The 12,819-nt window shown below is 39.7% G+C and overlaps 1 long non-coding RNA gene across 3 annotated transcripts; it reads right to left on the bottom strand.

Annotated features, from left to right (window-relative positions):
• Positions 1–2,982: 2,982 nt before the first annotated feature.
• LOC115682466 (uncharacterized) lies at positions 2,983–12,602 on the bottom strand. Of its 3 annotated transcripts, XR_008814504.1 has the most exons (4): positions 12,253–12,602; positions 12,073–12,165; positions 8,965–9,053; positions 2,983–3,258 (listed from the first exon to the last, which is right to left on the bottom strand). It is a non-coding gene; the product is annotated as an uncharacterized LOC115682466 (long non-coding RNA). The 3 variants fall into 3 exon arrangements; XR_008814505.1 differs by lacking the exon at positions 8,965–9,053; XR_008814503.1 differs by lacking the exons at positions 2,983–3,258; positions 8,965–9,053 and having other exon boundaries at positions 11,863–12,165.
• Positions 12,603–12,819: the final 217 nt, after the last annotated feature.

The following is a 12,819-nucleotide window of genomic DNA, read 5'->3' as shown; positions in this document are numbered from 1 at the left end:
CTACGTATGTTGACATCGTTATAACCTGTTTGCAGATTCACGGATGCTACGTATGTTGTGAGGAAACTTAATAAAATAATTAATAACTGTTGGATGGGGCAGTATAGTAGTTGGACCACCGCTCCAAAAAAAGTAAAGGAATTGTGGTAGAATGAGTTCAAGGTAAGTTTTGTCCTTCTATTTTCTCACAAACTAACTTCGGTTTAGCATACTGAGTGTACAATTGTTTTTCTATTGATTGCTTGCAGCGGAAGTTCAGGTGAGATGAAGCAGAAGAGAAAGAGGTTAGAAGAATTTTTAAGAAGAAAGCCGGTGATCACATGCGAAATGTGATGAATAGAGCAAAGAGAAGTCAAGAAAAGCCAGATTTTATTACAGCTGACAATTGGGCGAAAATTAAGAGAACTTGGGACACCGAAAAGTATAAGCAAATCAGTGAAATAAATAAGAAGAATCAAGCTTCAAGTTCTAGTAAAGGGTCTGCTACATATGCTGGGAGCTCTATCAACATCAGGGAGCATAGAAAAAGAATTGTAAGTCTATTAAACATGTTGTAAGTTAATTAAATGATTACTCATTTATGTTTATATTTTGTAGGCAGATGAATTGGGGACGGAACCGACATTTATAGCTACATTTGAACGCACATTTCAGAAAAAAGATAAGACATGGACTGGCAATCGAGCAAAAGCTATTAAGATATGTAAGATTATATTTTGCATTTATATATATGAAGTTTTTTTATTTTCATATATATTGTTAATTTAGGACAACTATGATAAACTTGTAATGAGCACTGCTGCTAGTGGTGATGGTAATGGTGTTGCTGCGTCCGAGCCATCAGTTGACAGTATGACATTATGGGTGGAGGCATCGGGTGGAATGAGAAGACGTCAAATATTTGGGATGGGATCCTTATCAAGGATATACACAACGCCGACTGCTGCAACTTCATCCTCCAATGCGGCTTTTTTTAGGAGGACACAACACGAGGAGCAAATGACCCAAGAATTGAACCAACTGAAACATTTACTTGTACAGAAAGACGAAAAAATAAGAGGAGTGAAACAACATTTGCAATTGATCATGCGACACCTCAACCAATTGATCATGCGACACCTCAACCTCGATCACGATGACGTTCCTCCTGTACCTCCCACTAATCCAGTAGGTGATGGGCACAATGATGAGCGACACAATGATAATGACATTGCTGATGATGATGCTGATGATGATGCTGATCTTTGCTAGTTAAAATTTCCAAACTCGAAGGTAAGCTTGCTTCAGCATTATCTATTTATTTATAAGACAAGTTATTAGTTGTTGCATTTATTACATGCCCTTTGGAATTAGTCTTTTGTGTGAGCATAGCCTAATATATTCTTTTTTTAACACCCTCTTTCTGCTGTTGAATAGATGTGAAAAAATTAAGAGCGGTTAGGAGTTTGATATTGTGATGTTTGCGTTGCAGATGGACAGGACTTCGATTCTTGGAGACACTATAGACTACGTGACTACGTGAAAGAACTTCTTGGCAAGATCAACAGTTTGCAACAAGAGAGCGAACTTCTTAGTGCTTTGTTCCATTTCTTTCTTTTTTGTGTTTGTTCTTGTCTTGACTGTGATTCTATCAATGTTAAATATAAATTCTATAATTGTTGTTAATTAGATTTCAAATCGAAATCGTCCCTAAACAACATTCGTCGCAGACTTTGTCACTAAATTATTCATTAAAATTCGTCGCCAAATTCGTTTCGGAACAATGTTCGTGGCAAAAGTAAAAAAATTTCTTGGCAAATTAGTGACAAATTTTGCCACGAATAAGTTTGTCGCAAAATACTGACCAAAAAAAAAATTGGTGGCAAATTAGCCACGAATAATTTCGTCACAAAAAACTGACAAAAAAAAATTGTGGCAAATTAGCCACGAAATGTGTTCGTGGCAAATTACCCACAAATAAGTTCGTCGCAAAAAACTAAAAAAAAAAATTTGGTGACAATTTAGCCACAAATTTTGCCACGAATAATTAGCAACGATTTTTGCCACGAAAAGATTTCGTCGCAATTTCGCGACCAACAAAAAAAAATTTGAAAAAAATAGCGACGAATTTTGCCACGAATACAGTTCGTGGCAAATTAGCGACGAATTTTGCCACGAATATTTAGCCACGAATTTTGCCAGAATTTTTTTCGTGGCAAATTAGCCACGAATTTTGCCACGAATAATTAGCGACAAATTTGCGACGAAATTTTTTTCGTCGCAAATTTGCCACAAATTTTTTCACGAATAGTTAGCGATGAATTTTGCGACGAATTTTTTTTTGTCGCAAATTAGCGACGAATTTATTTTCGTCGCAAATTAGCGACGAAAATTGAAATTTTCCGTCGCAAAATTTTGCGACGGCCTATTAGCGACGAATTTTTTTCCGTCGCTAATTTCGTCGCAAATTAGTTTAGCGACGAATTTTGCCAAATTTTTCGTGGTAAAATTTGTCGCCAAAACCAACTTTTTTTGTAGTGCTAGCCCTAGTATCACCACTCTTCTATCCCAGCTATTTCTCAATTACACAGCACAGTTTTCCATATGGATTATAAAAATAGCATGTACTGGCTCATTTCAAAATTACACGCACGGCTTTGAAGAGAATGCTGCTTATCTCGTGAATGGAGGCTTCGTGAACAGTGATTTGAATCTGGTTTTGGGTCGATGGTATTGGCTCTCTTCTCGATGTGTCTTATTCAGAAAACTCTCAGAATGCAGCTTTTCAGATGAAAACTCTGGTGGTTGCTTCCCCGATTATTCCTGAAAGTAAGCGATCGAGCTTGTGATTTGAGTTAAACAAAATGGGAACAGAAAATGAAGCAGCAAGGCGTATGGCTGCTCTTTGTAGAAGATTAGGGCATTTATGGGTGGAAAGGAAGATAGCTAGTCTAGATGAAGTAGTGATTGAGGATAAACTTGTAGAATGTGAACGTACCTTATTTGGTAGTCTGTACGGAAACCCTAATGTCAACTTCCAAGCTTTCCAATCTACGATGTTAAAAGCATGGAAATCAACAAGTATTGCGTGCAAGCATCTTCAACTAGGCTTATTCTCCTTTGAGTTCCCTTCAATAGAGGAGAAAGACAGAATATTAAATTCTGGCCCTTGGTCTTTTTCGAGACATCTTCTTGTCTTAAAACCTTGGGAGCTAAGCACACCTCCCCATCGTATCGCATTTGATTCTTGTGCCTTTTGGATGCAAATTTATGGGTTACCTATAGAAGGAAGGACGGAAGAAGCTATGAGAAAAATTGCTGAGTTCGTGGGTAATGTCTCTGAGGTTAAAATTGAAACAGGGGGTTTTGCGTCCATTGTAGTAGGAAGAGCAAGAGTCACATTGAAGCTGTCTAGCTGGATTTTAAGTATGAAACAGGGGGTTTTACTCTCTAGGATGATTTCTGGTTTTCGGGGAAAAGAGCACTAGCTGGATTTTAAGTATGAACGACTCCCTCAATTCTGCTACTCATGCGAGAGGATGGAACATTATGCAAGAAACTGTGAGGTAGTGCCTTATGACGAGGCCTTCTTTTCTACTAATGAATATATATACTGTTACGTTACTTGAGTGCTTTTAATTTTATTTTCTGGGTTTTATTTCTTTTTATCTACGTAAGGGTATTTTGGTCATATACAATTTATATTCAATATAAGCGATAGGAGTAGGGCTTCAGTAACTGAAGCCGTTAGCCCCTTGTTGGCTTTTACGATATGTTTCTTCCGCTTTTCTTCTTCTCTCTATTTCTCCTCTCTTCCATCTTCTCTCGTCTACTTACCGCAATTCTCAAAATAGCTTTGTCACATGGTATCAGAGCAGATCTAATCACCCGATTCCTTGATCCTACTGCTGGTTTGAGAGTCCCCTAATAACACTTTTCTTCTCTGGTGCGCAGCCACCCAAAGCTCTAAGTTCCACCTATTTTTCTCTTCTAGTTTTGATACATATAAGACCAGGAGAAATCAGATCCACTAGGTTCTGTTTGCGACTACGGATTACAACACTTACTGATTAGCGGATTCAAGGATCATAATTTTTCGTTGATTATGATCGTTGTTGCAGGATTTCCATTGAAAATATAATTAATTTAATGGGGATTTTTTTTCTTGGTGAGATATTTTTCTTCTATACAACAGCCTATATTTCTGAGATTTGAGCATCCCCTTTATGAAATCAATGGAGCCAATTGCTTCTAATCATTTGTCGGTATTGATTTTATGGAGCCAAAGGCTGTTTTATTTCTTGCACTGAAGTTTTGGTCTTCTTGATTTGTGGTAGATATATTTATATTGAGATTATCACCATGAGTGATACTAAGGGTTCTACAGACAGTGTTAATGTTCAGATTACCACCATTAAATTAAATGGGGCCTCTAATTACTTGTTAAGGGCTCAAGCCGTTAAGGTCTATATTAATGCCAAAGGGAAACTTAGGTATCTTACGACAGACCCCCTGCTGTAGAATGTAAAGATTATGGTGACTGGATGAGAGAGAATGATACACTTTATGTGTGGTTATGGAACAGCATGGAACCACCCATTGTTACTAATGTTATGTTCCACAAAACTGCCAAGGGAGTGTGGGATGATCTTATGGAGAGCTACTCACAAGACAAAAACATGTCTAGAGTCTATGAATTATATGATAAGATATTTAATTTTAAACAGGGGGACAAATCTCTTAGAGAGTATTATAGTGCTTTGAAAGGCATGTGGGAAAAACTCAATCTTTATCAGCCCATCACTTCTGATCTTGAGAGACTAAAGACACAACGGGTTGAATTTCAAGTGGCCAAGTTTTTATCTGGATTGAATACTGACTTGCAACCTGTGAAAAGCCAGCTTCTTGCTGAAGAGAAAGTTCCCTCTATGAATGAAGCATTTTGTCAAATTCAGCGCATTGTTCCTTCATGTTCTACATCATCTAAAGACAGTTTAGCACTTTTGGCTAGTAGTGGTGGTCGTGGTCGTGGTGGATTTTCTAATAGAGGTCGCGGTTCAGGGGGAGGCCGTGGCCGTGGTGGTGGACGTAGTGGATATAATTCTGATCAAGACAGTCGTCAATGTACATACTGTGGCAAATCTGGTCATAATGTTGACACTTGTTGGACCAAGAATGGCAAGCCTGAGTGGGCTCAACGATTAGCTGCTGCAAATGCTGTTATGTCTAAAGGGAGTGCTGGAAATGTCTCTTTTGGTGACACATATTCATCTATCCCAACTGGGGGTAATTCTTCAGAGTCTATGGCTCGGGATGATATGATTTCACAACTTATCAAGCATGTCCAGCAACTAGAGGCTTCCAGTTCCTCATCCACTACAACTCTTGCACGTACAGGTAACATGGCCTTTTTCTCTACATTGTCTCCTAGCACCTAGGTCATTGACTCAGGACCTTCTAGTCATATGACGGGTAAGCAAGAACTATTTTCTTCCCACCATAGTTCATCATCTGAAGTTGTTTTAGCTAATGGTTCCTCAACTCAGGTGGTTGGATCAGGGGATGCTTCACTCACACCTTCCTTATTTTTGTCCTCTGTCTTACATGTTCCCCAACTTCCTTTGAATTTGTTGTCTGTTAGTCAGTTAACTAAAGCTCTTGATTGTTCTGTTATATTTTACCCCTCTTCTTGCATCTTTCAGGACCTTCAGACAAAGAAGACGATTGGTGGAGGGCATGAACATGATGGACTCTACTATTTGGATGGTGTCTCTACTGCTGACGCCAATGGTTTAACTGCTAGTTCTACTACCCCGTATTATGGCATTCCCGTTTAGGACATTTATCTTCATTTAAGTTACAACAAATAATTCCCGAGTGTAAATCAGTTTCTACTCTTGAGTGTGAGGCGTGTGAACTTGGGAAACATCATTGTAGTTCTTTTCCTAGTCGTAGTGATTCTCGTGCATCTACTTTACTTGAACTTGTTCATTTGGACATATGGGGACCTTTGCGTATTGATAGTAGAAATGATTTTAAGTACTTTGTTACTTTTATGGATGATTATTCTCGTCTACCATGGCTTTATATGCTTCATGATCGTTCTGAATTATTATCTGTTTTTAAATTATTTCATCGTGAAGTTACTAATCAGTTTAATACATCCCTTAAAATTTTACGAACTAATAATGCTCTAGAATACTCACAGAAATCAATTTCTTTGTTTTGTTCTAATCTTGGCATTATACCCCTCAGCAGAATGGTGTGGCCGAGAGAAAGAATCGTCATTTTCTAGAAGTTGCTCGTTCACTCTTGTTTTATATGCATGTCCCAAAATCATTTTGGAGTGATGCTATCCTTACTGCTTGTTACCTCATAAATCGTATGCCTTCCACTGTTCTCAATAATCAATCACCTATTAGTGTTGTGTTTCCTGACAAGCCAGTATTCCCTCTTACCCCTCATGTCTTTGGGTGTGTTTGTTTTGTCCATAACTTACGTTCCGGTGTTGATAAACTATCCCCTCGTGCCTCCAAATGTGTTTTTCTCTGGTATTCACGAACTCAAAAAGGATATCGGTGTTATGATCCTTTGACTTGTACCCAATATGTCAGTGCTGATGTTACATTTTTCGAGTACACACCATACTATTCTGATAAGGGTAAAGAGTTTTCAACTGACATTGTGGCCGATCCTCCTATCCCACAACTTATCCCTTTAGACTCTGTTAGTCCTTCTCCCGTGTCTCCTCCTTTGCAGGTGTATCAGCGATGAAAGCAGTCTACGGCACCACCAATCTCCAGCTCTTCCATGCCCTCCGTCCAATCTCCCTCCTTGTCTCCTGGTCCGAACAATCTTCCAATTGCCCTTCGCAAAAGTACTCGTTCTTGTACCCAAAAATCCTCTTTTGCTTACCCTATCGAGCGCTATGTGTCTCTTTCACAGCTTCCTTCCCCATTACATGACTTTGCTCTATCATTACATACTCACACAATTCCTACCTCTACCACTGAGGCCTTGTCTCATCTTGAGTGGAAGAGAGCTATGAATGTGGAAATGGAAGCTCTGGTGTCTCGACAGACATGGTCTTTGGTTGATCTTCCTCCTGGGAAAGATGTGGTGAAGTGTCGATGGGTGTACACCATCAAGTACAACCCGGATGGCTCAGTTGAGCGTCTTAAGGCCCGACTTGTTGCTAAAGGTTTTACTCAATCAAATTTATGGGGTGGACTATTTTGAGACATTTTCTCCTGTGGCGCGTCTCAATTCTGTTCATGTAATTATTTCTCTTGCTGTGAATTATGATTGGCCGGTATATCAATTAGATGTGAATAATGCGTTTATTTATGGTGATTTATCTGAAGAAGTATATATGGAGCAACCTCTTAGGTATGTTGCTCAAGGGGAGAATCGTAGTAAAGTATGCCGGCTGCATAAGGCCATTTATGGGTTGAAACAGTCTCTAAGAGCATGGTTTGAGAAATTCAGTTCAGTGATTTCCAAGTATGGTTTCCACCAGTATTATTCTGATCATTCTGTTGGCTTGGAAGCTAGTTTACCAGTGTCAGATAAAAGATCAAGAACATATTTTCGCTAAGACAACTTAATACCTTTCCTACTTCGTAAAACTTCAATACCCAAAAAATACCTAAGAGCTCCCAAGTCTTTAATCTGAAACTGCTGTTGAAGCAAAGACTTGACTTCAAAAATGCCGGTCACATCACTGCTAGAGACAATTATATCATCTACATATACAACAAGAACGATCACTCCTAACTCCTTTAGAACAAAAACAGAATGATCAGAATAACACTGGTGGAAACCACACTTGGAAGTTTGGAGTTGATGATGGAGATGATATTGAAGATGAGCATCGATATCGGAGTCTAGTTGGGAAACTAATTTATCTTAGTGTTACACGACCCGATATTTCCTTTGTTGTTGGTGTAGTGAGTCACCCAAGAAGGCTCATTGGGATGTTGTTTGTCGCATTCTTCAGTACCTTAAAGGCTCTCTTGGTAAGGGATTGATTTATAAACCGAATAGTTCTTCCAATCTAGTTGGCTACTCTGATGCTGATTGGGCTGGGTCAGCATGTGATCGGCGATCTACGACTGGGTATTGCACTTTTCTTGTTGGTAATTTGGTTACTTGGAGAAGCAAAAAAGAGACTACCATTGCCAAGTCTAGTACAGAAGCTGAATATCGTGCTATGGCACATACTGTGGCTGAATTGTTGTGGTTGAAATCCCTTCTCCAGGAGCTTGGATTTTCTATTAATCAACCTATTGATATGATGTGTGATAATCAAGCAGCTATTTATATAGCTAGAAATCCTGTTTTTCATGAGTGAACGAAGCATATAGAAGTTGATTGTCACTTTGTTCGTGATGCTGTGAAGTGGAAGTTGGTTGCAACTCCTTACGTTGCCTCTAGAGATCAGTTTGCCGGTATGTTCACTAAAGCGTTGTTTCATCCTGTCTTTGTTGCTGGTTGTTCCAAGCTGGGCACGGGTGACCTTTATGCTCCAGCTGGAGGGGAAGTGTTACGTTACTTGAGTGCTTTTAATTTTATTTTCTGGGTTTTATTTCTTTTTATCTACATAAGGGTATTTTGGTCATATACAATTTATATTCACTATAAGCAATAGGAGTAGGGCTTCAGTAACTGAAGCCGTCAGCCCTTTGTTGGCTTTTACAATCTGTTTCTTCCCCTTTTCTTCTTCTCTCTATTTCTCCTCTCTTCCATCTTCTCTCTTGTCTATTTACCGCAATTCTCAAAATAGCTTTGTCACATATACTTTATTGGGTCTTGGCTGAAAGCTGAAACAAATGTCTATAGTCCTTTCTGGGAGGCATTTTATGGAGAGGAAACAGAGGAGGATGTGATGGACAAGATTGTGCCCGAAACTCCAGTAAATTCTGGACCACTAACTCAGGTCCAGAGAAGTTCCCCACAGGATTAGAGAGGCAAAAGAAAACTCACTGAAGTTGGCATGGCTATTAATGAAGCTGAACCAATAACGGAAGGTTTTCATTCTAATGCAATGGCCCTTACTTGGCCAGTAGAGCTCCCTGCATCACATTTTGCCAAGGAAAAGCTACTTAGGAAACAGAGAAAGACAACCTCGATAAATAAGAAAGGCAGGAGATTCTCTCCTTATGAACAGCAAAGTAACTCTCAGCACATACTGGACGAAAGTCTACTTATGGATACCCCGATCCAAGAGGCGATAGATTCTAGAAAATGGGCTTTAGTGTCTAGCCCTAATAAGCCACCGGGGGACAAATGAAACTTATTTGTTGGAACTGTTAGGGATTGGGCACACCCATGGCAATCCAAGCTTTGAGAGCCATTATGGCTCAAGAAAGGCTCAACTTGGTGTTTTTAATGGAAACTAAAAACCAAGAGATTATTATCCAAAGAGTAAGATGAAGGCTGAAGTTTCAGAATTGTTTTGTGGTGAATCCAATTGGAATTGCTAGGGGTTGGCTCTGTTTTGGAATGATGGATATAATTTAAGGGTAGATTCAGCGGCTGATGAGTATGTTGATGTTATATATGAAGATCCCGAGAGAGGAGAGAAGAGTAGGCTGACTTTTATCCATGCTCCAACATCATTTTAGGCACGATTGGTTTTTTGGGAGAAAATTCAAAGCTTAAATGTGCAGGAGCAATTACCTTGGGTATGTTTAGGAGACTTTAATGAAATTTGTGTCATTGGGAGAAGGTGGGTAAAAGAATGGTGGAGACGTACAGGTTAAATGCGTTTAGAGATTTCCTAAATGCATGTCAATTGATAGACTTGGAGAGCAAGGGATGTGCAATTACCTTGGGTATGTTTAGGAGACTTTAATGAAATTTGTGTCATTGGGAGAAGGTGGGTAAAAGAATGGTGGAGACGTACAGGTTAAATGCGTTTAGAGATTTCCTAAATGCATGTCAATTGATAGACTTGGAGAGCAAGGGATGTGCCTTCACTTGGGCTAATAATCGTGAAGGGAAGGAATATATCAAAGAAAGGCTGGATCGAGTAACTAGCAATTTAGAGTGGAGACTTTTATATCCAGAAACCGAAGCATTTGCATTACCAGCCATCGGTTCGCACCATAGCCCAATGCTAATGTCATTTTCAACAGTACCAGTTAAGAGAGTAAAGATGTTTAAGTTTGAAGCATTTTGGCTTGAAAATGAAGAGTGTGGAAGAATTGTAAAGCAAGTATGGAACTCACCAACTATTGCCAATGTGTGCTTAACCAGTAAACTGAAGAGCTGGAAAAATGGAGCAAAAAGGCATTCCCTAACAATATAAAGAAAATTGCTGCCTTAAAAGGGGAACTCCAACTTTTGATCAATTCACAAAATCTGAATTTTGAAAGGGATAGGGTGAAACAACTATCAGAACAAATTGAGCAATGTTGGAGGCCAGAGGAGATGTATTGGGGTTTGCGTTCAAGAATCAATTGGCTAAAATGGGGCGACAAGAATACTAAGTACTTTCACACCACGACAATTGAAAGGAGGCAGAGGAATTGAATCTCAGCATTGAGAAAGTCAGAAGGGAGTTGGACTCGGGAGCCTAAAGAACTCAAAGAGATGACGGTTGAATTCTTCAAAGAGTTATATAGCAATGTCGGCACCCAAAATTTTGAACAAGTTATACAAAAATGTCCGGTCCTTGTTACGGAAGAAATGAACCAGAAGCTAACTGCTGAAGTGACAGTGGAGGAGGTGCAAAAGGCTGTATTTGAGATGGGAGGCTCGACAAGGTGATCCAATTTCCCCATATCTCTTTATCTTGATGGTAAATTCATTGTCAAGTCTAATTAAATCAGCAATCGAGGAGGGCACTATAACTGGGATAAAATTAAACAGACATTGTCCAACCCTCTCGCATTTATTATTTGCGGATGATTCCATTTTTTTCTTGGATGGAAAGGTACAAGAGTGTCAGAACTTTGCTTTAATTTTGAATCAATAATGCTATGCTTCAGGGCAGGCTATCAATTTAAACAAGTCCGGTATATCCTTTAGCAAAGGATGCCCACATAATTTGAGAAGGAATATGGCGAATGAATTGAGAGTCCCTGAAGTTGAAAAGACGGGGAAGTACTTGGGAATTCACTCCGAATGGGGAACTTCTAAAAAGCAAATGTTTGCGTGGATATTAGCCAGAGTTAATATGAAATTAGAGTGGTGGAAGGAAAACTTGATCACAAAAGTAGGTAAAGAGATCCTACTCAAAACAATGGTTAAAGCATTGCCGCAATATGCCATGTCTATTTTTAAAATTCTAGTTTCTATTTGGAAATCCATTGAAAGGCGAATAGCTTCTTTTTGGTGGAAAAACAGTGATTCCAAAACAGGGTTGCATTGGAGAAGATGGGAATTGTTAAAACAGAGGAAAGATTCGGGAGGAATGGGCTTCAGAGACTTAATATCTTAACAAGGCTATGCTCGGGAAGCAAGCCTGGAGGCTTTCTCATAATACACCTTCTTTATGGTGTCAGATTTTAAAAGGGATCTACTTCCCTCATGGATCATTTTGGAATGCTCGAAAAGGTACCCGACCTTCATAGGGTTGGCAGAGTATCTTAATGGGTAGATAAGCTATTTCACCTTCAGTGATGTGGTCAGTAGGAAATGGAGATGATATTAAGATAAGAGAAGACAAATGGCTTAAGAGAGGCATCATTGGAGGACCTGCGAACTGTGGTGAACCTACTCGAGTTTCTGAACTGATTTTTAAGGAGGAGGATAAATGGGATGAACAAAAGCTTCGTAGACTGTTTGATGAACAAATAGTTAGCGAAATACTAACTATTCCTCTGAAAACTCAGAATGCTCGAGATAGATTGGTGTGGACAGGTACAGAATCGGGTCTTTTCACTGTAAAGAGTGCTTACAATAAAGATCGAAAAGCAGTTTTGCAAAACACTGGAGAGCAAACATCAACATCATATCAGCCACCCCGTGAGTTATGGAACAAAATTTGGCATATGAAAACCCCTCCCAAAATCAGAATCTTTATTTGGAGTCTATGTCAGAATGCTATCCCTACCAAAGCCAACTTATACAGAAGAAACATACTACCTGAAGCCTTGTGCCCCTTTTGCAGCTCAAAACCCGAGACAATAGAACACTTGTTCTTGCTTTGCCCTCGGACCTCGCTGATTTGGGCGAATTCTGCATTGCAAATTAAGATATCACGAGTAGGGTTGTCGAGAATCGAAGAATGGTTACTGAAATTCAAGGAAGAATCAGTAGATCTACCGTCGTTCGAGGTTGTTGCGGCTGTTCTGTGGTTTATTTGGTGGGCGAGAAACGATTTCATTTTCCGGAACAAAACGCCCCAATCCAGAAATCCTTGTTGAATCAGCGCACAATATGCTCAGTAATTGGCGCAAGTGGAATCACAAAGAAAAGGAAACTAATTCAGAAGGAGAAGCCCTACCTCGATGTTGGTATCCTCCAAAGGAACGAACTTTAAAGGCGAATTTCGACGGCTCTTATATAGAAGGATCGAACTCGGGCGCAGTAGCTGTTGTTGTCCGAGATGCGTCGGGAACTCTGGTGGACGAAGTAGCGAGAACGGTGCCGGCGTCGTCCGCGAGTCAAGCCGAAACCCTCGCTGCTCTCTCTCTCCTGGAAACAAAGAAAGAAGAAGATATCGTACTTAGAATCTGACTGCCTGTCTTTAGTTCACGTGCTTAACAGCTCATATCATGGTACTTGGGAAGCACGTGCTCTTATCGTGGAAGTTCGCAGGGTCATGGGCCGGTTCAAGAACATTTCTCTAGCCTACTGCACAAAAAAGTCCAATAATGTGGCGGACTGAAT

This window comes from Syzygium oleosum, unplaced genomic scaffold (genome assembly GCF_021117445.2).
Source record: "Syzygium oleosum isolate NSW1041296 unplaced genomic scaffold, Sole_v2.1 Sole_v2.26, whole genome shotgun sequence".
NCBI classification, from domain to species: Eukaryota; Viridiplantae; Streptophyta; class Magnoliopsida; order Myrtales; family Myrtaceae; genus Syzygium; species Syzygium oleosum.
The sequence above is the reverse complement of the archived record's forward strand: the minus strand, read 5'-3'. Positions and strand labels throughout refer to the sequence as shown.